Genomic DNA, 27,314 nt, shown 5'->3' with positions numbered 1-27,314 from the left:
TGCTGATCAAGAAGTCGTAACACGAAATTAGTTAAAAAAGAAATAAGAAAGAAAATTAAGAAAGTTTGTTCATTGAGATTTTCATACAAAATTCATATTATTTACTTGTATATTTAGTTGGGTTTAAGGAGAATTAGCATCCATCGCATTTCATCTTAATATGGGTAGCATGATTTTCTGTCAAAAATTACTTTATTATATCTGCTGTACGTTGATACCCATTGTCATGTTGAAATCTCGCAATCAAATGCAAGTTTTATTCAATGTAAACTAATTTTTGCTAGTATTTAGGCTAGGCTATGACAGTTTCTGATACCCCAGTTTGTAATTAGGTTATGATATGAATTGTTAAATACATATATAGGAAGTATTTTAATTAACTATATTTTATTGAAATAGTGTATAAATACAAAAAATGACTTCAATTGTAACATTTATTGAGAATTTCAAAAAAATTAATATTTATTGTTATTGATACTATAGTACAGCGTGTTCAACCAAAAGCTATAACTGAGTTGTACATAAATTAAAAGCCAAAAATTTAACAGATACAGTTTCCATCCAGAGTATGGTGGAACATGTGCTTGGATTTGATCACCGCGATTTGGTTAAATCTGATTAAACCATTAACTGGACTTATATTTAGTGACTTGACAACCATTGAAAGAGATTTACTGGGAAATATTGATTCATTTACGTATTAGCTCATACCATGCCCGTCAACTATCATTTGTTCCGGTCTCTGCACAATGCTGTTAATTGTACAAAGCTAGTCTTAAGAGACCCTTGGTTTCTTTCAATTATTAATCAATAATTGCTTTACCAGACAAGCAATATGCAATATATTTAATCAATAAATGCTTAAATTTCAAGTAAATAGATTCATTTCAGTACACACAAATAAAGCGAAATTCCATTTTCCCAAACCATTTCATTGAAATGTGAACATTGCTAAACAGTCATAGTGGCATGAGAACTGAAGAGACCAAAAAAACCTACAAATAAAAAACCCAATATTTGTTTTCAAAAGTAACATGGATACTTAATTTAAGTTATATAGGACAATTATCAGATTTATGTAATATTGAACATTTTTTTTCAAATATTTTAGTCTCTTTTTTACCAACGAGGGTTTATCTGGACTGAACCTACAGTTTAACGTGGTATCCGATCCGCGATCCTCTCTATTAGGCCTACAGACTGACCAGTAACCAACTTATAAATCATAACAGAATACTTCCGGTCTTACCCAGCCTGGTTACTGGTGTGGATGGGATGGTTATTCCTTGTCAGATTTGTTGTTGTTGTCACTATTGCCTAAAAAGACATTTACAGTTATAATCGCAAGGTTCGAATTCGTGACTTTCGCAACATTAGGACGATCATCCTGTCGCCTTGACCACTGTGCCAACGAAGCCGGCGTTAAACCTTTTTAAAACATAATTTTAGTTAATTTGAATTTAATAATTAGATTAGAGATCACTGAAAATAATTATACCACAGATGACAGCATATTGAAATAAAATGTATATTTCTTTTGTTAATATTGATATATATTATCATTTCACTATAAAAAATATCTAAGGCCAATTTCAGGAGAGTACTCAAAACACAGAAGTAAGAAAGCAAGACGCTAACACAGTAAATACATTTAAGAGTCGCTTTCGGTATTTTAAATCAATAAAGGCACATTTCACGATCATTTTGAAGTGGATTTTCCACAATATATAAAAAAATCAGCCGTAGATGCCTCAATAATTGTCACATGATTGACTTGAAGGTGAAGGATATCGTTCCGTATTTTATTTACGTCTGTATAAAAGCATTGGCAATTTTCCCCAAACTGGAAATAATCACTAAATTATTATTAATTGCTATGCTGGTGTTCGATAGTTCGTGACCTACCTCTAATATAGTTTTAATGCCGTTCACTCGGCTCGGTTGAAAATTATTTATTAGACCCATTTGGAAATATCGATATTTTACTATTGAAAATAAATTTATCTACTAAATAATCCGGTATGCTGGAGGTAAATAATGGAGCTTTCCATTATTTTACGGTGAATTGCATATAATTTTAACATTAAATCTGTTTGTTGTTTTTCTTATATGGGCTTCTATTATCTTGCTCATGAATTTTATATAAATTCAATAAATATTAACATAAATTTAATATTAAACATGTGATTTCATTCTGAGAGATTCTCGATATATTTTTATAACATCTTTATTAGATACGCTTAGTACAATCTTAATGATACATTAATTTATTAATACTTTTCATTTATATTTGGATTAATTCACAAGCAAGAAGATTGCGAGAAAATACATCAATACGTAAGCCTCAATAATAAAATTATAATAACTTACAGCTATAGTTTACACTACGCCTTATATAAGTTCGTGTGGTTTGGTTCGCTTCAATCTTCTGACATACTGCGCGCTGTCCAGCTGTTGTATTGCTTCCACGTCAGTATTATTTAGTAATCTTTTTTCGTGTTTTAAGGCGAAATCTTGGATAGCCTCGCAAAACCATTTGGTCATCGTGCAGATCTTCGTTGGTTACGTAGCGATAAGCATTGATAATCAATCGAAGAACCTTGTTTTGACAGTGTTGTATGACTAGTTGATTTGAATTTTTAGAGCAACCCCATATTTGCACCTCATAGGTCCAAATTGGCTTTATAATTCTCGATATATGACGTAACTAATTATTAATTGCAGCATAGAGAGAAATTCAGTTATTAACCTCAAATAGATGAACAAGATCAACACACAAGAGCGGAATGAATTCGTAGTACGACAATATGCCAAATCAGGATAACTTAGTTTCAGCTACGTGGAGGGTATCACGTATGTAATCGCATAAAAGCAGCTTCGATTTAAGTCATGTAAACTTCTTTTAATACTCCTTAAAAGTAATGTAAACCGTAATGGTTCATATTGAAGCAACAGAAGCTGAATATTCAGTAAGCAATTGAGTCCATTTAAAACGAATTCTTACTTGTACTTACTTATTCTTACTTGGTGTATTGCAATATTTATATGTAAGGTAGGTATGTTAATAATTTGTTTTCTTTTAATATAACCTTATCCACATATTTATTTTGTCCACGAATGTTCGATAGCTGATGCTTAGACAGGTCACGACTCATGTGTGGGAATAAGTAGTATCGGAACAATTTCCAAATATATTTTCACCGTTTTTGTCGAGCGTTATCATGCTGAAGAATAACATTGTTGTGTCTTACTCATATTCCGGACGTTTTTTTCGCACAGTATTGGACTCAAAGTCATCAATTATAGTCGATAGCGATCCCCATTGATGGTTTCATTAGGTTTTAGCTGCTCATAATATACTACACCAAGTTGACACCACCAAATACAGAACATTAGTTTGGTGCCAGTTACTTCTAACAATTATATATATTCTTCTTGCATTTTACACAGAACGTAATCGAGTAATACCTTCAAATCCTCGTCTCAATTTCTCTTTGATTGTCCAGAATGCTCTTTGTCTTCAATGTCAAAGTTACCACTTTTTAAAACGTCGAAATCCGTATTCACATGTTGAAATCAATGCAGAATGGTTGTCACAAGTTTCTAACAGAATTTGATGACACTCGGCCTCGTTTTTCTTGAAATTGAAATAAAAAGTCAAACTACCTACAAGTGGCATTTACTCGGTACAAATTCGCACATTTTCAATGCACTGAAAAAACTTTTTGTTAACAATTCTATAAAATTACACATACTGAAAAGTGAAGTTGACAACATGAACTTTGTTATAAATTTACCGGCTGCGATTTACTACTCAGTAACACCATCTGTTGTGAATCCCTTAAAATTAATCTATAGGCCAAACTACACCTCGAAAACTTCGTTTCAGCTATGTGAACTATTATATGAGCGTTGGTTGGTTGAGTGGGACATACCCTCGTGTCCAAGAAACTTAGATTTAAGCCTATTGTACTTCGTTTAATTGAAACAATTTAAAAGTAATATAGACCTCAATGGTTCAATGGTACTGAACCAATAGAAGCTCAATATTCAGCAAATACTTGAGTCCATTTAAGACTTTACAACCTTTTAATGTAGTTGTTAATTATCGCGAATTATTTACTCGTCCACTTTGTATATTACGCTCAATAGTTCAGTATTTTTGTTATGACTATTCGGGTAATTCAACCAATTCGTTAAGTCATTCAAAATACTTCAGCAAGGATGATAAAGATGTACGAACATTGTTGATAAAATAAAAAAATCATGTCACATGGGCTAACTTTAAAATGCTTCTGTTACTTATAATAACTGATTAAATATCAAAAATAACTGTTAGAGAAATTCATCGAGCTCTTGTTATGGGATTATACATCTTTAAAAAAATATATGAGTGTTGTCGTTAATATAATTTACCCCACAACTCTTAAAATACACATAAACCTAAAAATACGACCGTTGGTTATCATCAAAATATATGTCAGTCAAAATAGTATATTTTATGTAGTTTTATACTGATCAAATTAGAAAAAGCGTAGTATTTAATCAATTTCATATTAGAAAATAGAACTTCTTTAATATAACTTTATAATGCTTTATAAATTGCACAAGATTTTATTACAGTAAAACTCATGTTATATAACTACAATGAAACATAAAATAAATAAATATTGATTACTTCTCCAAGTAAATAAATACAAACATGAAAATAAACTTATTATATACTTATAATATAATAAGTTAATGTCTTAACTGTTCGAGAAATCTTTGCGATTTGATTGAGTTACTAAACTCATAACTTAAAAAAAAGATTAGCTCTTGAATATGTTGAATTACCAACACGTTAAAATGTTATAGTTTGATTTTGGTATATCGCAACGGCAACTTATGTTACACATAATTTATATAACAACATCGCGTTAACTTACTTCCAACTATAAGTAGTATAATTGAAATAATTCCCATAAATGAGCGGTGAGTCACAGTTGCGGAGTTGTTACTTTCGGTTTTCGAAATGGTATGGGTAAAGTCTATAATTTTATTTAGTAAATCACTAGAATTAGTTTTTGTTAGTGCCCAAATATATACGAGAAATATTACAGTTAACTGATTATTAAGTGTATTTGATGGTGTTAAACTCAACTTACCTATATTTCAGTGATATAACAAAATATATTTAATAAACAACAAGCACAAAAATGGAACACTTATTGAATTATTTTTATCAATATCAGCATAAACTTTAAAACTCACAATGACTTCCCGATCATCACTAATCGTGTCCAGATATCTGCAACTATATTTGGACTAAACTAGAACGAGAACTTTTGATAAGCCTGTGAGGAAACCGGTTTTTAAAATATATGTATCTTAAGAAATAGTTGGCAGTAAATTTAACATTTTTTTATCGAGAATGCCATTTGCGGGTATTAACTCGGGAAGCCATTTACCAGCTAATATGACCTTCAAGAAAACAAATATGCATTTACCTTGCTTCGCGCCACTCGAAATATTCCGCGATCGAGCACGAGAAGCACGTTTCGCGTTCAAGCGCGAAGGAACTAAGTGAGGGCCGTCGCGACGGAAGCACTGCGCCTTGCGTCACGGCGCCGACACGAGGTCGATGGCGCACAGTGGGACGACGATCGGTAAAAAGCCGGCAAAACAAACGGAGAATGCAAAATTGCATACGCGAATACGGTGTGTTTGCATTGGAAACAAGTTTTTGACCAGAGCGAACGACGATCTTCCATTATTTTTTTTATTTCAGCGACGGTTATTCTTTTAATTTTAGATTTTTCGAAAATATTTTAAATAACGTAAAGTATCTTACTTGGGTATCTGTTCCGACGCAATTATAATAGGCTAGATAGCTATCTTTGAAGAACTACTTCATGACAATTCTATTTATTCAAAATATTACGTATATTTCGATTTGAACGTCATACACTGAACGGTTTGTATGGGTAGAGAACCTATTTATAGCTTGGTGGCGCAGCGGTAAAGGGATCAGGACGGTGCTCCTACTCTTGCGATAGCCGCGGGTTCGAATCCTGCTGGGGCATGGTCGTAAATTTATGTTTGTGATTGTTTAATATTTGTAATTGTTCCACGCAAGAATGTAAAATCCGACAAGGAAAATCGATCGCAATCACGCCAGTAACCAGGCTCCGTAAGACCGAATGTCTTCTGGGATGATTTCTAAGTTCACTCGCCAGTCGGTAGGCTTAATGCCTAGGACCGTGGTTCGGAGCCCACGTTAAACAGTAAGTCGAGTCCAGATAAACCCCTAGATGGTAAAAAAAGACTTTAAAGTATGTAAAGGAGAACCTGTTTATATATTATTTTCATAATTTTGTATTATAATTAAACATTATATAACTATAATGTAAATATAGGTCGCCAAAAAACCAAACAAATTGTATATGCCAATTTGGTATATTTCTAGGCGGAGATCGGCCTGTATAGTTTAAACATCGGTAATATATTCACATCATTAGGATCACTAATGTTTTTACAATTTTAATTTCCTTTAATTACGTCTAAAGCAAATTAACGTAATAGCGGAGTTAAATAACGTCATCGAAAACATTTGAGGTTAGTTTATTGTTTACATAAGTCCCTGATGATTTTTTTCTTTTTTCAGTTGCCAAATAATATAAACAATTATATTTAATATAATGTTAATATGTTAGTCATATAAGTGTGTATGAAGTCAGTATGTTTCTACAAAATTTGAATGGTAAATATAGAAAATGGGCTTCTAACCGAATTCTCCAACCATCACTGCTGTTCACAACTGACCATATATTCTCAAAATACAAATAAATATCATAATTAAATTCAAGCTTATAATCATTCATATATAATTCTTATAACCTTCATGTCAATCAAATCCCATCGTAGTTCAATTACGGAAAGCCAATATCATATATATGATTTTTTGTATATCAAATATTTCGAGAAATAAGTGTCGCAAATTTGACTGAAGAACGTGATGTTAGCAAGTTTGTAAAGCCTGATATGTGTGTTGTGTCAGTCAGAAATTTAAAATGTTTCAAATAATACTTACGTACAGACAATGTATGAAAAAAATTTGTCAAGAATTCGTAGGAAAACTTGATATGATATTAATGTATAAACATAGATTTTGTAAAGTACTTGTTGAAGTATTGTAACTTTATAATTTCATTGCTATTGCTATATAAGATTATAGGGTTATTATTAAAATGAACTGCGGAATTACAATTTTTGCATTTTATTTACCCAAATATTACAAGGTAATTTTTTACAGAAATTATAGATATGAAACGGTGAGTAACGTCAGTGTTTCGTAGCGCTTGTTATAGGTGATTGATATAGCAAGGCATATTTTTAAATGCTGTACTTTTATTTCTGGCAAAATCTTAATAATATCACTTTTAATTTTAATATAGAAGTATTCCCAATAATCTCTCTATAGAATATTTTTACTATAAATCAATATTCTTGTGAACCTTTATTACTGTCACCAAAGACTATAGAATTATATTGAATATATATTATTGAATTATATATTTAGTGAAATATATTGTAATCTTTCAATTGTAAGAATAGCTTTAGTTAGGATAATGAGCTTTCGCACATAACCTTCATAAATTAGATTCAGACTTTTAGAATATAATTAAGTGTCCAGTTGTAACCGTAATTAGTTCAAAAAATGTGTAATTTATAATGTAATTTATTTATTTATATTACTTTAATTATACGTATTATTTTTAAATATTGGATTCCTAAATTAGCCACCAGAGTACTCCAAATATAAAAAGGTAATTTTAATGTGTGGAAATACTTTTGTTTTAAATAGATATTTGTCAAAAAAAATAGTCAATATAGTAATAGCTCTGATGAATGGATATTTCCAAAGCCTGTATAACATCGTAATTTCCTATTTTTTGTATAGTATGTTTAGTAATATGGTTTCACATTTATTGTTGATCGAAGTGACTATTTATTAATTATTCGGAAAAATAGAAAAAGTAAGAAGTAACATTACAATTGTGTAAGAATATCTCGTATATATATACGAGATATTCTTACACAATTGTAATGTTACTTCTTACTTTTTCTATTTTTCCGAATAATTAATAAATAGTCACTTCGATCAACACTAAACATACTATACAAAAAATAGGAAATTACGATGTTACATCAGAGCTATTACTATATTGACTATTTTTTTTGACAAATATCTATTTAAAACAAAAGTATTTCCACACATTAAAATTACCTTTTTATATTTGGAGTACTCTGGTGGCTAATTTAGGAATCCAATATTTAAAAATAATACGTATAATTAAAGTAATATAAATAAATAAATTACATTATAAATTACACATTTTTTGAACTAATTACGGTTACAACTGGACACTTAATTATATTCTAAAAGTCTGAATCTAATTTATGAAGGTTATGTGCGAAAGCTCATTATCCTAACTAAAGCTATTCTTACAATTGAAAGATTACAATATATTTCACTAAATATATAATTCAATAATATATATTCAATATAATTCTATAGTCTTTGGTGACAGTAATAAAGGTTCACAAGAATATTGATTTATAGTAAAAATATTCTATAGAGAGATTATTGGGAATACTTCTATATTAAAATTAAAAGTGATATTATTAAGATTTTGCCAGAAATAAAAGTACAGTTAAATAAAAGTACATATAGTTGGAATTATAGTTGAAGAAATAGGTCAAAATTGTTCGTACATCTACAAGAGATAAATATGGCTCGGGACATCCAGTGAAATCGTCTATTCCCCGAGATTTTAAGTAGTCCAAAATATTTTGCGCAAAATATGTTGCGGAAAAAATATAATAAAATAGATAAGGCCTTTATTCCAAGTAAGTAATATGATACAAGAAAACCGAATGAAAATAAATAATCAGAATAAATTGTACCTAATGTATAGATATTATATCATGCAACACACAAATATCCTGTATCGATCAAAATGACCTATTTAACTAATCGGTTTCAAATAATTATAAAGATAAACGCTATTAGCATAACATACTCTCAAGTTAATGGAGGACCATTATACCAAATTGCATGCTGAATGTATAAAAATCAACAGAACTAATGTTTGACTATGATGATCTAACTAATTGATTAAGGTAAGAAAACTATTGAAAATTAGAATTGATCCAATATACTTTCGCATATTCACAAAAAAACATCAGGTTATCCATCCACCGGTGAAAGTAAATTATTTTAGATAGTTAAAAACTTAACAATATTTGATGGCATTTCAGATATAACATCATCAAGATGAACGCCTAATAGTAATATCTAATAGGCTAGGCAATTAGATGATTCATCAAAACAAGAAAAATGATAACGGAACAAGTCCAAGAACATAACGCATTAAATTATAAGCCTGCAGATATTTTTTGCACCGAATCAATATATACAAATTTGCCTATATTCCACTTCCTATATAAGCTTGACCTATTTAGTAAAGATGTTAATATTTTGATTTTCGGGACATACACGTTGTATTTCAGTGCGTACAGCCAATAAAGGCGTATTACAGTTGCTTAGCTGTAGCATATTGTAATTTGAAGACCCCTAATTTGAGAAATTATTGATATAGGCTCAATAAAGATGATTAAAAAAGGATATAAAAGCTGTCCAGACGGGAAATCGAGCAGCAACGCAAAGCAACGTACGTCCCTTTGGTAGGTTCTTCAGGAGGTCTCTGTTATACATTACGACTAATAAGGGGTTGGATACACTAAGATATTGGGATTGTCTCTAGTGAGATGATATGTGTTTGCATTATAATAACCGAATCGACTTAATTATCAAGAAAAACAGAAGTTGACATTGAATTGACAATCGTTCCGGAGTTACTTGTAGGTACATCGTTTAGCATTTACTTGGGATTAACATACACGCGTCAAATTGGAAATGCAGTTGCTCAAAGAATTAAGAAATATCCATGCTTTGAAAAACACCTCTCGTCAGCTGAATATGTTGATGAAGGCATACTGCATTTGCTCAGCCGAAGGACTCAAGCCGACTATTGGAATTTGAAAACCTAAACTTGAGTAATTATTCTATTCCCAAAAAAGTAAAGCTGTCCGGACGGAACAACGGTTGAACAATAAACTTGGTTGTTTCATCAGGTGATATATGTTATACAGTGAAGTATAGTGTTTGAATTATAAGGGCTTCTTTTGCATTGTTATATTGTTATAAGGACACATTGTTTTATTTTATACCTTAAAATTTTCATAACAATAATGTTGTTTGAGATATAGTTATATTTTAAGTAACATGTACCAAGTATGTGCATATACCCAATAATAATAGCAAAACATTCAGCAGAATAACAAATTTAATTAAAACAATTTCTATTAAATATTAACGAAAGGTTGTTTTATTAGAATCTAATTGGATATTTATTACTTCTTTGACTGTTATTAGAATTACCTAAACGTTCATCATCGTTCATCATTTAAAAATAATTACGAATACCTAGTAGTCGATTTTATAGTTATCGTTATAGAACACCTAACGATTTAACCAATACTGATATTTTCTACCACTGTGCGACACCGTCCTCAAACAACCCGCACTCTGGCGCCCCGGCGACCCTAACGTTCTCCTCCGACTGGACTTTCCACTTTAAAATGCATCAAAACTTTAGAGACCTGCTACCGCTCGACTAACTCCATATTCAGTGTCTCACGGCTAAGACACAGCCCCGGCAGTCAGCTCTAAATTCTTACGTTAAGCCGAATAAAAAATTCACACGACTGACAACGTTTGGCCTAATCTACTCGACGTAAAGTTTATGACAGCCGCTGAAAATTCCGCCCGTTCATACGGCATGGAGTTATACGAAGTAAAATTTAATTTTCAACCGGTAAGTCGACGGATAGGTCAGGACGAAATAGAGCCAAAAGCAGAGATCGTTGATTAATTTATATCAAATATAGTTTATATTGGGTTTAGCTGTATCTGGATGCAATTTCGTTGGAAACCAAAGATAATATTTCATATTACATTTTGCCTTCATGCCTGGTGGTTTAATCAAATATATCGTTCGATAAAAAAGACACTATTTTATTGGTTGAAATACATTTTAAGAAAGACATAACCTATGTATTAATCGGTTTAGCGAAAATTTTGCCTCCCTTTTCGAGGAAAACCGGAGCAACTGGAGGCGTGATTTTTGGCACGGTTAAGCTTATATGGACGAAAAATTTTGTATCCCATGAAAAACAAAATACTTCAAAACCAAGCAACTAGGATTCATTGTTTCTGTTGTAAGTAAATTATCCAAGGACGCGTAATTTCCAAAACAAATATTTCTGACAACATTATACCGCAAAATGCCGATAGAAAATTGTGAATATGCAAGCAATCCTTAATTTTTACATTTGAACCGATATTAAAATGGAAAGTAACTGTGTTAAAACATCGCATTTATTGCAAGGTATAAGCTTGAAACAAAAAAACGACATATGAGAAAATTTCATCTCTTTGTATACAAAATATTTAGAATTACAAAATCTGTTTTAGATTTAATTTAGTGTCTGGTGAACAGAGAATAGCTAAGAAAAATTGCTTAAGGACTGATAGTAATTGATACGGTTCTGGAGACATAGTATATCGAGACATAGTACTCGAGGTAATTCTAAAGGTCCCACAAGGAACATAGGACAAAGTAGAAATCAGTAGATGAACGAAAGCCATAAACGGTAAATTAAAGAGGAGCCTAAGAGATTAAGAACAAGGGTGATATGGAAGTGTTGATTAAATAAGCCAAGAACGATGCAATTTTATTTAAAAATTGAAGTAATAAAGTAATTATTTTCATCTACCTGGTATATATAATGTTTTTGCAATACATATTTAATATTTATGTTAAAATGTTTGAAACAAAGGTGAAATATTAAATTATTAGCTGTAAGTTTGTAAACATTTTAAAGCATTGAGACAAATTGAGGTCTTTAAAAATTAATGCAATAATATATGTGGCAATATGATATTCTATCCTTTAAAGTTTGTATCAATTATTTTGTTTATTTAGTATAGACCTACGGTTTTGAAGAATCAAGTAAATTTAATGTAATTAAATGTATTCGTTATTGTTTTAATATACATACTAAACTATCTATTTTAATGTTGTTTTATTCATATATTCTGTTTTAATAGACAAACATGTACTACTTGATCTATTCTTTATTTATGTTTGTAACATAAAAGTAAAGATCAGGTTTACTTGTATTTTACGCTTTAATGTTCTCCTGTCTTCATAATTCTTTATTATAATATTCAGCGGTGGAGTTATTTAAACTTACTACCACTTTGTTGTTTATTGAAACCTAATGGCAAATGTATTAAAAATGTTAGTGACTGCTAGTTCTTGAGATAGTTTGCATATATTTTAATATGTTTTAATACACAGATATTTATTATTTTAATAAAAGTTATATGTCAAATACATTTCTGATCTTATTTTGAAAATACTGTGTAAAGATATTTTATACTATACCACTGCTAATTATTCTCTTCATTATGTTATGAGAAAAACACGATTAATTTCGCTCGAATTTCAACCACAGGCCTATAACTAGGACATTATGTCAGAGCGATTTCTCGTCATCAAAATTTAACACAACCTCCCATTGTTGCGGCATGAACTATGATCATTAAAAACTATTAATTTGAAAACTTTAAAGATCTTAGTCATTATCACTAATATTTTGAAAAATGTTGCAAGACATTTGGCAAATAGGTAAATTCTATAGGCTGATTTTGTTACATGTCTGGACGCATCAGACAGAATTGTGTCACTTTATCTAGTATAAAATGAGAAGCAAAAATACGAAAAAAATAGTTTTAAAAACAATTTGCAAATTGTAAGTTGAGTCCACTACTACCGATGATAATTAAATATAATATAGAAAATAACAGATAAATAAAAACATAATAATAAATAAAACAATTACACAATTAATATTAAAATATTATTAAAATTAAAATTTTACAACTTAAAGCATATAATGTTTCTTTAAACAATATATGCGGGCATTTTATTTTGATTATTTTGTTTAATAAACTAGTTCTCTCTTCACTAATTTGTTCATACAGCGTCCAGCAGTATTCATTGTTTAACTAGTTTGGTGATAACCGAGGAGCAAATTTATTTTCTTTAGCTTTTTGTTTTGGTTGAATATTTTTTTCATATATCTATACAGTGATGATATGAATAACAAACATTTCTTAATCCTTTTTTGGATATAAACGTATTTCTATTCTACATATTATTCGCTAATGTCACGCATATTTGTCAGCCAGTTTTACTTATCAATTTCTTCCAAAAACTTCTCGGGTCACTCTTTGTTCTGTTCTGTTTTTTGGTAAATCGGTGGTTCTGTATTTTCTTTTTATTTATATTGTAGTTGGTCTAATAAAAATAAATGTATTATTTTTTCAATATATAACTTTAGTAATTTTGTAGAAAAAATATATTAGATGGCACTAGTAAGCTAACATTTTATACTGAAAAGCTTAGTGATAGTTTTATGAGGGAGAGACTCTAAAAGAGAGTTTAAAAATGTCTTCTGAGATAACGATAGTAATGACATTGAAACGTTTATGGTTCTGATGTGATCAAGCTCAGTTTTGGTTTCATCGATTTAGTTTCAGTACAATTGCTAAAAATATGATAAAATCCTAGATTTCCGACCTTTATATATATTGATAATATTTCTATTCCTTGGAAGTTAAACACTATACAAGAGAGCCGCTTTTTGGCGCTATTTAGAAGAGACAAAACAAACTATGGATCCCTACAAAATCGATCCATTTCTGTAACGGATGCTAACTGATGATTAATTGTGGATCACTTTAACGACCACATCATATAAAAATGCAACCGATGTTCGAGCTAAGAAGGTTTGGTTATTTGTTTGGTGGTATCGGCAAGAAAACATACACTCAGGAATCAGGTACTACGACCGAATTCTCAATTCAAACCTATACTGTAGGCAATTGGATTGTGTGATGAGAGCGATCTCCCAGAAGTGCCCAACTTTGGTCTCCAGGACAAGAGCTCTTTCATCCAGTTAACGCCAAACAACAGACGTGGATGAAGCATCGGTGCAAGCTAAGGTAGTTTAGTTGAATGGTTCCTATGCATATAGTCCATATCAGGACTACTATCCGTGGTGAACGATGGGGACAAGAGTTTCTAAAGGAGACGCTTCAAATAGATTTGCCTTCAAAACGGCAACAAGTTATTGAAGGGAACATTTCAGTTTAATTAATTTAGTTCAATTTTAGGAAAAATAATGGATTTCTCTTTTATTATACATGTTAATTCAAGCTTCTTCTATAATATAATATTTTCCAAGTTAACTATTATATTCAATTTGATGCGAACAGATGCGTGATAACATATATCTCCTTTAGCTCAGGTTAATTTTTTCAACAACGCCGTTTTTCTTGCATAAGAAACAAAACATTTGTCATAACAGCAATAAATACAAAGCGTTCCCATAATATAGTCTAGGTATTTCATAGCTTGCTCTTTTCATATTATCACGTAGATGTACTTTAATTTGACCAACCAAAATAGGAACATTACGTACTAAAGCCTCCCGTCATGTTTATCTGATACGGCACTAGGATTTTCGGGGAAGAAACTAATTTTATTTAAATTAAATTTGAGATAATTGCTGAATTTGACTATTTTGCATAAGTATAAATATATCTTTAAACAATTTCTTGATAGTTATCAGCTATTTATTTAATAAAATCCTATGACTTTTACAAAATCTAACTATGGTTCTATTTTTCTAACAACAATTATTATTTTATCCAAGTATCATCTCAAACTAGTCTCAAACTAACATTTTATAAGTAGAAATGAAAATATATTAAAGTAATTAAATATAAAAGAATTTGAATAATAATAAGGGAAAAATAATAAGAAAAAACTTATGTAATAGCAAAATAAACGGAAATTATATATAGATTCAGTATATTACATTCTTAAATCTTAATCTTACTGAAATTTGTGTAATTATTCCATTTATTTTATCTATATTTCGGCTTCCAAAGACTAGGGTATTATAAAAGTGGATATTGATCGAAATGCAAAGAAATTTAAAATGTAACTAAACGCAAGTCTACTTCATATGGACAAGCAGTATGCTGCAATAATGGTTATATTTTCGTAGCGTTTGATGTGGGTATTTTTCCAACATTAAATTTAATGTCATCTCTAGGGGAGGTACAAAATAAAATGACAACATCTGACATATACAAAACATTTATTTACTAATAAGGTGGTTAGCAACCATTTGATTTTGAAACAGCTGCAACTTTTCGCGGAATAGATTCGTAGACTGTCTGAATTGTTCCCCACGTAATGTTGTTCCATTCTTGTAACAAAATTTCGAATTGCTTCAATGATTTGGTAGATGAAAATTTAGCCCCACTCTGCTCTAAAACTTTCCATAACAATTCAATAATATTGAAGTCTGGCGAATAGGGAATAATCCCGCGACGGACGATGAAATCATAATTCTGCTCGAACCAAGAATGAACCTTCTTGGCTGTGAGCGTGAAAGTGTGTAGTGAAATATAAGAATTGGATTATGAACTGAGCAATATATAGGCATCCAATTATTACGGAAGCAGTGCACCACGTTCACCAAGCTGAAGTAGACAGAATGGTGATAATTATTTTGTCTATCCACTGTATGTATTATAGGGAATATTTTGCAGCACTTGCTTTTGCTACATTTTTCTTTCTTTTTTTATTAAATGATTATTTATGCTCTTTCGTAATATAGAAACCATTATTTATTTATACTAGTAAATATACTAGATTGTCAATTTGATGATCGGCAGTTTCATTTGATAAGCGTCAGAAAGTATTCAATATGTACTTATTAGGGTTTTCCTTAAAATTCGATTAGATCGAAATATAAATAGTATTCATTTTTCCAATTTTTTAATACGGTTCTCTCATAAGCTGTTTCCGTGACAAGTACTTCTTTGATATCAGTAAAGACTAATAGTTAGGTGAGTAAATTTGAAAAATATAACATATAAAATTAAAAGTTATAATTAAAATAAAGCGACAATAACTTTTAATGTTGTAACTTAATATACAGATATATCGGATTTATGCAAAATATTTTGTTACTTATTGGCATAATATTATAAATATTTGACAATTAAATCTAATTTTTCATTGCAACAAATTAGGTAAAATGGTGGTACCTTGCTGATTATTTTAATATTCATTCACTCTGACTAAAGTTGAGAAAAATCTGTTTATGTTTCAGGTCAGATATTTTAGTAAAATTACACAGAATTTATATTTTAATTAATCTTAAACACTGTTACATAATAAATTTTATTTTAAATCGTATTATGCCAAGAAACTCCACACAAATCTGTAGACTATCAATACTGTGCTAAATTAATTATAAAATCACATCGATTTATTTACTTTATCAATTCGTCGATGCATAATACCATCTTAGAAATGCGAAATCATTAAATACTGAGCAGACTATTTCTAGACGCTTGAAAGCCAGAAATAATTCAAACTCAAGAAAATCAAGAGACGTCGAAAGGCACACCTTTACATATTCTAGCATTTTTGATATTTTAATATTTTTAATATATCATAACCGCCGGTGAAGGTTAGGTTATGGCCTCCATATTTTGAAACTATTAAAAGTGAATATTTCCCGGCATTATAAAACAGACTGAGCGAAAAACATTTCTTAAATGCAGAAGAAATAATTCCGTTGCACCAGGACAATGCATCCTGTTAGAAGTCGATGAAAACTCTGGCCAAATTGAATGAACTACCTGCTTTTCGAATTGCTTCGCTATCCATAAAATGCTTCCGGGGCATGTTAAAAGATTGAGTAATAAGATCTTTGATGGGCTTATTTTATATAAAATTAAATATCCATGAAGACCAACATAATGTTACTATTTGGTTATTTAAATTGCGTCAATATCAAATACAGCAGAACAATTATAAACAATTTGTTCTGACCCTAATTGAACGAGATTCAACTAGGTGACCACCTTGCGCCAGCGTGTTAAGCGAAGATATATTTGAACAAAGCTATATTCCATATAAAATGGCATATATGAGATTTTTTTACCCTGATGCAGCATGTTTATCGAATCGTACTTATTGGCAAATCCTTCATATAAAGCTCCATGTAAGATCCGTGTAAGCTGGTAGTAATCATTTATGGGAAAAAAAGTCAATCATTTGTATTTGAAAATTGTATTTGAACTATATGATAATAGATTAACAATCTAACTTATCCTATTATATAATATTATATATTATAAAAATGATTAATCCCATATCAAGAGAATTTAACACTATGTAAATATTGTTTAAATTATTTAGCTAATAATGGTAAGCTATTAATATTGATTTATTGATTATGATATTTATCAAAACTTAATTATATTACCGTAGTTACTATGCAATTATGCATAATCAATCAAGAATCAAGAATCACCAATAATAAATATTTAAAAATCCAGGAGAAACAAGATAATAAAAATATTATACAGGATTTAAATAAAACAGACTAATACCAAAAATAAACATATAATTGCTTCTGAGATTTATACAGAGAAAATAACTGAATTAACGGAAATATATTCAGATTATAGAAAGTTATCTAATGATAATTTAGATTTACGCCTTATCAACCAGTACATTTGGTTTAGTTTAACCCCAAGCTGTTCCCCAAACGTCGATCGAAATGCATTCCCAGATATTTAACGTTGTCTGCTTACGGAAGTTCATGATTATTCAATTTTACTGAGAGGCATGTTCTTCTGCACAGGGTGAATGTCATATGGGTAGATTCTGTCTCATTTGCTTTGATACGCCACGTTTTCAACCACAATTCGAACTTGGTAAGATGAAGTTGGAGGTTTCTTGTAGCTGATATTGGATCCTCGTATAATGACAAAACTGATGTATCGTTATATACAACAATGGGTCAAGAACATTGCCCTGTAGAACACCCGAATATATTGGGTGTACGTCAGTGTATTCGTCACCCTGCTTAACAATAATATGCCTGTCTGTGAGGTACGATCAGCAGTTGAAAGTGCGTATGTGGCAAAAACTTCTTCAATTGAACATGTCCAGTGTGCTACACCTTGTCGGAGGCCTGAAAAATATCGAGAAATGGAGCGAAGCAATATTTTTTATCGTTTAAGTTTTGTTAATTTGGTTGACTAACCTATGTATTTGTTCTATTGTTCCGTGTCCATTACGGAAGCCAAATTGATGGCCTGGAAAAATATTTCTCTCTTTTGAGATTACTTTTAGTCTCTTAATATATTGTTTTTCGAATAATTTAGAGACCACAGGTAACGGGCTTATAGGAAGATAAGAGAAGACGTCTTCCGATTTTTTCTGGGGTTTAAGAATCCTAATGATTTGAGTCACTTTCCAAGTGATAAAATATGAATGTTATTAATTTGATGCAGTCTCCTGATAGCTCTTTTAAGATTCTTCCAGTAATTAGGTTAAAACAAGGAGCATTTTTATTATAGATCTGAACTATCTGTGGGATACTACTAGCAAATCTTACATAGATATCCTCCAGTAGTTCTAGAATAAAATAATAAAGTGTTGCAAGTCATGTCCTACAAACTGATTCAGCGCGATATCCCCACAGAACTCATAACGAGTGTGATTCGGAGTGCTAATGCGAAGTACTCTGAAAAAATTATTAGTGCATGCCAATGCACTCGCCAAACAGTTAAATGTGTTAGAAATTACTTAAACAGTTAACTGTTTAATAGATACATAGAGTGAGAGTAAGGAGTTAGGGTAGGCTTTAAAAAATAAGTTAGAATATTATCTATAATAAGATTTAGATTATAACTTGTACAGTAAATGAATTACTGAAGTGATCTTCTACATGCCAGGATAGTTAAATAACATAACTGAAATCATAAATAATACTTATTGCCCACGGCCAGATCGTTGACGCTCTAGGAGCTTAATTAAAAAAAAAGATTATAGAAAGTAACACAGAAACTCGGGTTAGAGCGGAAAGAAAAATAGGACATTGACTTAAATTAAAATCTCGTCAATAATGTTGAAGGACTTGGAACAGCTCATGTCATCATGTTAAAAATAATGCAATATGTTAAGCTCTTACAAAAACATACCCTTGATCTATACCGTTGAACATATTCTAAAAGAATGTACTGAGATATAGATTTCCTATTACTCTAAATGAACTAAAGAAACATTAAATATGTCTGAGCGGTATCTACAATAACGATAGTATACAAAAAATATAATTCGCATCACGTGTGGAAAGCAATTGTGAACGAAAACCAATGTTAACTGATAGAGACCGACAATTATTAGAAAGGATTGTAACTAGAAAACACAAGGCTAACATTCTCGGAGGGGTTGCAATTGCCAAACTTTTTGCAGTGGAAGCCTACGCTATGCTGGAAAAAGATGATTCCACAGTCATAAAACCTGAACGCAACCATCGTAAGAATGTGGTTTGTTCTGATCATCGTTTGTCTGCAGCGGAAGCATTCGGGAAGTTCCTTTGTGATTTGGGTGGCAATATGGTATTCAGCTGATGGCCTCATTCACATCACTGTTCACTGGGAATGGATAAGGATATACATATGGAATGGATATGTCGATGTCCTTAATGGTGGAGTTCATACTATGGCTAGCATATTGCTGCCTAATACTTCCATATTCCAAGATAATAATATGCCAAAATTGTGCAGGCAGAAAAGTTCTGTTTTAGTTTCATAAGCATCTTAATATCAGACGTTTTCCATAGCCAGCACAACCATTAGATATCAACATAGTTTAACAGTTATGTGGAGTCTTAGAGCAGAGTGTGACATGTAGATTTCCATCTCCAACATCTTTGAGGCACTTGGCGGATGTTTCGGTACAAGTGGTTGCTGAACACCTTTTTAACTACTAAACATTATCCATCACATTTCAACACAGATTCAGTTACAGCATAATTACCTGGTTGCAAGCTATGCTTATATATTCGTTCTTTAGTCCTATTTGAGTAACCTTTTAAACTGTTAGACACTTCCAAATTCCACTTCAAAGTCTAAGGATACTTCGTGCAACCATAACCCATTATCTATTATTTATGTGTATAAATAGTGGATTGGACATCGTATGGAAAAAATATTTCAAATACTCAATATTTTGAGCAAATAATAAGCGAATTGTTCACAAAAAATCGTCGAAACAATTTTAGGATTAAAATATTCAGAACGAAATCTATAGAATATCTCAATAATCTATTAATTTTGATAAAACATTTATATTAATAAATAGAGGTATATTAATACGTAAGTAACACTGTTATATATGTAACAAAATATAACTAACATGTAGCATATAATCAATATTTAATGCTGAATATAACATGAATACATCAGTTTTCCTAAAAGGATTACAAGAAATAAGCTGTTTGAAAATATACATTGAAAAAATACTGGTGGCTAGTTTAATTTAGTGAAACAAAATCAATATGTAAAGCATTAAAAATATTAAAATACTGAAAAGGGAGTAATATTCAAAATATAAAAGTGTTTTTAATATCTGTGGATCAGAATTGCAGAAAAACAACTAAAAAATCAATGAATACGAAATGAAACATTATCGATTTTCTGTATCCGTATCAGCCTATGTTCATTTCTAGAATTAAAAATTAAAATAAATGAAATTGAAAACAGGAATTTTTAAATTTATTTTCTTTATATTTTAATCGGGATTGAATCTACTATTTGACGTGGGCTCCTCACCACGGTCTTCGGCATTAAGTCTTACCTGCCTGATTACTAATTTAACTGAGATGGTTTTTCCTGGTCAAACTTTACACTTTCTATGTATAATCTATTTATAAGTAATCACAAACATAAATTTGAAACCATGATACACGCGATTCGAATCCGCAACTATGGCAGCTGCAGGAGGGCCGCCACCTTGTCTTGACTATTACAGTTAAATGGAAGACTACAGGGAAGTGAACAAGATGTACTATATAATTGGCTAATGTATAATGGCTATGGATAATCTACAACAAGTTGTGTTTAATATATGTTAATTCCATGATTAAGTATTTTTAGACTTGTTAATTCCTTACATATTTGTAAAAAAAAGATTATAGCGAAGCTGAGACGACCAATTGAGTTTATAAATATTATACTAGGATTAGTATCACATTAAATATCTGCTAGTACCTTCAATCTATATATAAATCGGTTTAACGAAAAATTTGCCTCTGTCTTTGAGGAAAACGGGACCCCAAAGCTTGAGATTTGACATGTTTGAAGTCTATAAGGAGGAAGAATTTTAGTCCTAAAACTTGTGCGTAATATGCCTTTGAAATAAGTAAATTTCAATGAAATGAAATACGCCCATATCAAGCAACCAGGAATAGCCGCCAGATCGGTGACATATAATATACAAACCAATATTTTAGAATCAATCTTCATTGGGAAAGTCCTTACCTTTTTTATTTGAAACGATATTAACAGGGAAAGTGAATGAATTCGACAATTATTAAATTATTTTATTAATTTTAAGGACTGTTGTTTATTCAGTCGGGACTATTAAAGAGTTATGTTTTATCAAAAATTAAATTGTTAGAATTATCCTAAATATGATTCACCTTTCTTGTTTTTGAGTCATTTTCTATTTATAACTTTGATCATGTGTATATTACATATTTTATTGGCGAAACAGTAATAATCATGTAAAGGAAAATGATTATAATTATCCTAGATATGATTTGACTTAACGATTAAGAATAGTATGAGCATATTAAGTTATATTTTACGTTATATGTAGGAACAACAAATTGATTTGTCTATTTTATAGAAAGGTACATTCAGCTGTGACCAAAAAAACACCACATGCGTAAATTTAATCCTAATATAGATTAACAAAATGCCTTAATAACAAGAATCATCTGTGCTCTCTTTAAAATATATTTACATTTTTACAAGCATATTGATATGATATTTGATTCCATAATATATATATATATATATATATATATATATATATATATATATATATATATATATATATATATATATATATATAAGCATTTGATTCCTAATATAACTTCAATCAATTCAATTTTAATTGTAAAAATTTTAATTAATTTGATATCTGGGGATTTCAGGCCAGATAAAAAAAATTTTGTTTAAAAACTGGTAGTAATTGTTAAGGTACTGGAGACATAGCATATCTTTGTATCAGAGGTAATTGTAAAACCTATTAAAATTATTATTTCAGGTTTCATTAGTAAATGCATTTCTTAATAATACAGTAACTAAATATTGCAGGTAATATATACTTTAATTTGTATATCAAGAGATAAAAGGAATTATTTACTTTCTCATTTGTTGGTTAGTTTGTACTCTTCATGTGGAAAACAACACTAAGTAGAAAGCAGTAGACTCTCGAAAGCCATAGAAGACAAATTAAAGATATATCTGTAATGGTGAGTTTACAGAATATTACAAAAATGATCAGCTAGTGTATCAAGAAAAAAATATAACATTAATATATTATATTAATATTCCATGTTTATGATTGTAACATAAAAGTCAATAAAAATCTCATATAATATATATTTGATGCTCTCAAGTTGTTATAGTTCAGAAAATAATGTTAGTCATAATATTTGTTATAATAATTTTATATAATGTAATATGTAATATGTATATAATACTGTAATCTATACATATATATATATATATATATATATATATATATATATATATATATATATATATATAATATATGAATGTACATAATATACATTGAATAAACATTTCTGTTAAATTTTATATATATTATTTTCAATTATTTAGTGAAGTCCTTAGAAAGCCGATAAATTAGTATATTAATTTAAATTATTTAATAAGCTATCAATAATCTGCTTAAAATATTGTTTAGTAATATTTGTTATAACAGTTTTTCCAAAGAAGTATTACAATGGGTTTATTTTTGTGGTATTTCGCGAATTATTTGACTATTCGTCTATCTACTAATCCGAATAAAATATCAATATTTTTAATCAATTTTAATTATATTAAATTCTCAGTATTTTTAAATCAGAAAACCCAAGCGAAAAAAGAACAAATTATCCATATTTGCTCTATTTCATAATTAGTTGCGAAGTTAAGAAAAACAACCTATAATTACAAGTATTTCTCTAAATAGCTATAATTTGTTTTATCTTCAATGTTCTAACCAACTTCGTAATAAATTAATTTTTATGAAAGCAAATAAAACTTAAGAAAGAGCACTGATATGCCCTTAAAAGTAAGAATCCTGACGCAAAAAAGCTACCGTAGCTACCATTATGCCAATAACTATATACAGAGGAAAATGAACGGGAGGGGATAAATTTATTGAGGTTACTACTATCTCTATTAATAAGATTAACTTTATCTGCTTTTTTCTTAGCAAAATGGTTTAAGTAAACAATCGGCAGCATATTATAAAAAAGTATTTTTTATTTAGTCATAGTTTAAAATTAATTTGTAAAAAATGCTGATATTTATTATTCCACTCGATATATAATAATCAGGAAATATGTGTAACACAGTGAACCAAAGCCTACTTAACGAATGTATATTAGTGTTAGTATATAAAAAGATCAATGGCTTTTCAAAAGGATTTAATATCCAGGAAATACGTTTTCTATTGCCCCATTCATCCTTTTTCGGGTTTATACATCTACTGCCTTCAGCAATAGCCTACCAAGCTATTAATAAGCCAAAAACGGTCACGCATTTATATGTTAATATTCCAGCTATTTTTTAGAGGGGGTCTGGTCATTATTGGATTTTTTGATTCACCTAATTCACTTTCCATTATAACATGGGAATCATACCTTTATAAATTATGAGCGCCAAATTACTTAGTGTAAACGACAAATACTAATTAAAAGTGTCACTAATAAAATATACAGTACACTGTAACAAATCTGATATTAAATAAAAATGTTATTTAAAATATACAAATATATATACAAAGTAATACTTGAGAGGACATCTACAACAAAGAACTTGTACTAAAGGAACCAAGCGTGGCAGTTGCCGGTAGAAGCCGTGGCAGTTGCCGAAAATCAATGATTCCCTACTGTCGCTTTTCGCCGTGAGATGGCGCCCAACATTGTATACTGTATACAAAACTGATTTAACGTTCTCATTACAGAGTGCGTGTATGTTTATAAAGTTAAGGGAGTCTATTTAAAGTTAAAGGAATACCAATTAACATTATTGTTCAAAGAATCCATATGAAATCCGCTATACATTTATTTAAGAATATTCAATGTAATCTATATATATTAGGTACATACGGATTGTGTACTCGATCTATAGGCGGTGAAATTCTAAATTAGTCAAAAGACTCAGAATATTTGAATTAAACTGCATATAATTATAAACAATGTATTTATAGGTTATAAAAATAACTCAACTCTTTGTCTTCACATAAAATATATCATCCTAATTATTAAGGTATTGGAAAATATTTCGATTAATTTACAATATTATAAATTATCAGAGTACTTGCAAGTATCATGATGTCATTTATTCGATATGTTCGATGTTTGTAGTATTATTATTACAACTTTATGTGTTCACTGAACGACCATTTCTAATCACACATTAACAAGTTTCTTCCATAAACTACAGCCACGAAATTCAAAACGATAAAGAACTTCTTATTTTCTAAGTATTAATCTACAAATAATAGTAATCTAGGATATTATACAGTACATTATATAGGCCAAAGAAAAGAAGCTTCTAGGAAATTGCAAAAGCACAGAACATGCTGAAGAATTCAAAATATTAGAGATTTTGTTTGCTTCATTATCATGTGCTGCTCGAACGAAATGTTGTTTATCGCCCCATAGTTCGATTTGAAACCATAAAGTCGTTATCGCCTCATACCTATGGGCATCAACTTTAACATTGCGAGCTAGCTAAATCTTATACCACCGCAAGCCCAAATCTCGAATATAATTCGTGAAAATGGTGTATGACAAAGACCGATTTCTTGTACATCAGGAGGATTTGGTTGTCCTCAGTTATTCCTACTATACTGAATACTATACCTACTGTTACTAATACTAATAAGTTAATTAAGGGTTAGGTTAGTTGGGTTTAATAAAAAAAAAATTGTCTTATTAAATAGTAATAAGTTACTTATTTCAGTTAAAAACTGTATTCGAATTTTTCTTGAAACTATATTTTTATAATCGGTTGTCATGAATTCGCAAAAAGTCAGAAACCAATTCTATTCAAAAAAATAATTCTGAAAAAAAGAAGAATAAAAAGAGGAAGCTTATATTCGAGACAGCCTGTATCGTCCGTATAGCCAGTCCAGCATGAGGAAGGTTCCGTTATGATCTGAACAATATCGTGGCCTTCACCTGGTCCTTCTATTCACATCACTGTCTGGTTTCCTTCGAATGTATACTCCGACATCCTCAATCTGAATTTTTTATTATGCTTACCATATTGCCGGCGAATACTGCCGTGTTACAAGATGATAATGCACCCGTTGGTTTGAGGAGCATCAGAATATAATCAAACAAATTTCCTGACCAGCAAAATCGATATACCTCAAAATAATTGAACAGTTATGTGAAATTTTTGATCGTAGTGAGGAGTATTTGAAGCACTGAAAATATTAGTGGGTGTTTTGATTAAGATATTGGACAATATGTTGGAAATTATTCAGACACTATTCCTCGAATAAATGCTGACCCGAATTTATTAATAAATAAATATTTTGTATATGTCAGGTATTCATATCATTTTGTCCATCCATTATATTAGATGGATTTTAGAGACTGTTATAGATGAATCTCAAATCAGTTTAATCACGAACGATTTTTTTTTTGGTGTTTCTAAGTTTTATCAATCTAAGTTTAATTATTTTTTATTTTTTAGTGAGTTCCCTATGTAGTTTTGGAAGTTGGTTTAATTTCTTTGCTAAAATATTACGCAATATTACGCATAAATTACGCAGATATTTTAATAAGTATTACCATAGCCCAAGTATGAGTGCAGCCAGGGTGAAGATAAAAAGGAATAAGGAAACAATGATTGAAAATAAGAAACGTTACCTATTATAGGTGATTTGACAAATGTTCCAACTAAACTAGAACAAAAAAAGTTACTGCTCCCATTGAGAGTCGAAACTGCGACCTCCACATTTGAGCTTATCGTCTTAACCCTTACACCTTTAAAACAGTTGCCTACGATATTTCCACTGTTGCTCATAAGGTATTGTACTGAACTACTTCCGATTTTTCGTCGCATAATTTCAGAAATAACATTATACCCAAATATCTGATACTTTTAGATAAAAAAATAGGTGAAAACCTTGTACGTGACTTTGATTTGCCGTTAAATTTAATGGTTTCCCTCGATTTCTCCCCTTCGCCCCTTCAGAACCAGACTTGGTTTCAGTAGGACAATGCCGGAAGTGCACTCTCTCGAGTAAAAAAATAATTTTCACATAGAACCTCCTCGTTTTTTGAAGTCGGTTAAAAAGAGAATCGCGACTAAATAATCTTACAACGTTCAGTCATATTGACACACGTAAATAATAAAATAATAATAAAATAATCACTATTATCTAATAAGCAGCTGTAGCTGTAAATTAACACTAATATAATTCCTATATATTATTTTGTTTTTGAACACCGTAAATTAAAGTATCCGGGTAACGTGAAATTAATCACCTCACTTTATGTAATGATGCTTTTAATAAATAGATACATTTCCCTGATAACAGACGATGTTGTTGCATTGGAATATCGTTAAATGGATTGGCGCTGTTCGGGGAAGTGGGAGTTTGTAGAGCCAAATGCTTTGAATTTGTGATAATTTACATCGTTTTAACGGTAACAATATGTTCCATGGAACAGTGGTCGTATTTAACAATTAAAGTGCAGTTCGATGCATGCTGAGAGACCTGTTCATGTGATGAACTTAGGCTGATAGACAATACTGACAATAGACTATCGAATTATTTAAAGAGTAATGTAGATGATGCATATATAGGTTTCTGGTTATTGACCTATCCGCAGTAATTCAAGCTGCTAAACATTATTTTCAATGAATTTGATAATATCATTTAACAAAACATATTTTTGTAAAATATGTCTTAAAATATATATTAGATTACTAA

At 30.2% G+C, this 27,314-nt stretch overlaps 1 protein-coding gene across 2 annotated transcripts in view; it reads right to left on the bottom strand.

Annotated features, from left to right (window-relative positions):
* Gfrl (Glial cell line-derived neurotrophic family receptor-like) overlaps window positions 1–27,314 on the bottom strand; it is a 598,276-nt gene that overhangs the window by 361,445 nt on the left and 209,517 nt on the right. The window contains exon 1 of one of the 2 annotated variants that reach the window (XM_076399820.1): window positions 5,490–5,626. The exons of the other annotated variant lie outside the window; for it this stretch is intronic. The gene's annotated coding sequence lies outside the window, so the exon portion shown is untranslated. Of the gene's footprint in view, window positions 1–5,489; window positions 5,627–27,314 lie in introns of those variants that run through there. 2 annotated transcript variants of the gene reach the window in all.

Source organism: Rhynchophorus ferrugineus, unplaced genomic scaffold (genome assembly GCF_030347505.1).
Source record: "Rhynchophorus ferrugineus isolate W39M unplaced genomic scaffold, kcgeb_rfMv2 rfM3, whole genome shotgun sequence".
Classification (NCBI taxonomy): domain Eukaryota; kingdom Metazoa; phylum Arthropoda; class Insecta; order Coleoptera; family Curculionidae; genus Rhynchophorus; species Rhynchophorus ferrugineus.
Note: the sequence above shows the minus strand (reverse complement) of the source record. Positions and strands in the feature narration are given on the sequence as shown.